Source organism: Nestor notabilis, unplaced genomic scaffold (assembly GCF_000696875.1).
Source record: "Nestor notabilis isolate BGI_N333 unplaced genomic scaffold, ASM69687v1 scaffold25531, whole genome shotgun sequence".
In the NCBI taxonomy this organism is placed as follows: Eukaryota; Metazoa; Chordata; class Aves; order Psittaciformes; family Psittacidae; genus Nestor; species Nestor notabilis.
The window spans coordinates 3,718-5,779 of record NW_009914594.1 but is presented as its reverse complement, the minus strand read 5'-3'; positions in this window follow the sequence as shown (position 1 = coordinate 5,779).

The window sequence follows — 2,062 nt, the reverse complement described above, 5'->3', positions numbered from 1 at the left end:
CCTGCCCCTGCCCGCACTGCATGGGCTGTGTGTGAAGTCCTACCAGATGTGGGCTCACGAGCCAACCACGTGCAGGGCTTCATGGCTTCTGCAGAGGATGGGTACCACAGAGATGCAAACACAGGGTTTATTTATTCTGACCGCATGCTGAAGGTGAGCAGCATCCCACCTCCTCTGCTCCGGTGGGAAATCATCCATTCTATCCTGGAATTAAAAGGAAAGCCATAACCCCGCTGTGTTTTCCATTACTGTTGGGTTTGGGTTTTTCCTCCCCCCCTTCTGAAGGAAGCACCTCCTCACGGGACCCGCGTCAGGGCTCGCTCCTGCCCACTGAATGCTTTTTCAGCTGTGGCTCCGTTTCAGAGCCCTTCGTGGGAGCGCGGTTCCCACACAGCCCCTGCTCCCTGGGGAGATCTCCACGGCTGCTCCCGGGCACAGTGGGGTCCTGGGAGGAGGAGGGGAGATGGGGAAGTGAAGGAAAGGGTCTCCTGGGCATCGGTGCTTAATGCACTGAGGGGTTTGGGGTGACCTGGGAACCATCCATCACCCCCCAGGTCCATTACCCAGCTATGGGCTCCTCCGGGCTTGTCCGGAGCCCCAGCACAGACCCAGCGGGGTGGCTGGGGCAAGTGGTGGTGCTCATTTTGAGCCAAGACACAGTCTTTTGAGGACACAACAAGCCTTGGAAATGCAGAGGGTGCTAAAAGTGAAAGAGAGGAGAGCACACCAGCATTGCATGGCGATGCCAGCCTTGCAGAGGTCTTCCCTGTTAGCAGAGATCCACAACCAGATGGGCTGCTCCCAGGAGATACCACTGCCAAGTGCCGAAGTCTGCTAGCCCTCAGCACCAGCTCTGGGTTTGGCTGGAGGACACAGACCTGTGACCACAGCACTGCTGGGACACCCGTGGGGACCATGGCTCGAGCTGGTTTCCCATCCATGGGGCAGGCTTTGGGCAGTCTGTGCCATCCCGGCTGAGACGGAGCAGACGGGAACACCAGCTGGGATGCCTCAAATACCTCTGCTCTGACCCGGGCCGAGTTCTCAGCGCTTTCAAAACAGTTCCCTCCTTTGCGAACAAACCCCACACAACACAACCACAGAGCACAACAAACAGGAAAGCCCCAGCTTGCGCCCACGTCCGGACTGAACCCCCTTGATGCGCCTTGTCCCCGTTTGCCCTCTGCCAAGGGCAAGGCCACCACCTCATGTCATCCCCAGGATGGGGACCGCAGCGGTGGAGGTGCAGGTCCGATGGTGGCACAGGGAGGCAGAAGGCACTGGTGGAACTCACCCACCTCTACACCGTGCTGCAGCATGAGCTGAGCGGTGTTACTATCCCCGTGTGGACCATTAGCAGAAAGCCCATCAAGTTAAATCCTTGTTCCTTTCCCAGACAAAGCCAATTAACATTTCACACTGTCTTCTCCTAGCTGCAAGCAGCACATGGAAGCACACTGCTGTAAAACCACTTCAAGTTCAATGAACAGCTTGAACCCTCCATTAAAATGAAGTTAAAATAATTGTGTTACTAAAATATTTATGACAGGCTCCTGTGGCTAACCCACGAGAGCTGAACTTGGCAGGCTCCCCCTCCAGCTCCAACACCACCGAGCGATGATACAACCTCCCACCTCCACACTGTTTGTTGTGACAGTTCAGGGGTATACAACAAAATGTAAAAGGTTTTAAGATTTTAAGTGTAGCAGCTGGAGAAAGAGCAGGTCTTGGCAGGCACTGCTGAGTATGGCATGGATGCTCCCAAGAGAGGAGTGATTTGCTGGATCCATCAATCCAAACCATGATACAGAAAGCAATGCAAGAAAAGGACACAGTCCTTACCTCTTCAAGCAGGGGATAAAAACGATGAGCCAGGACCAAGCAAATCCCTAAGGAAAGCTGCTCAGCCTTTGCACAGTGATTGGGCACAACAGCAAATGTGCCTCACACCACCAGAATTTAGCCCTCAGCATCACACATTAAACAGCACAGGACCATTATCTTCCCCTTTCAATCTTTGTGCCGTTAACTCCACCAGTGACCACAGATTGAGGCAAAGCGA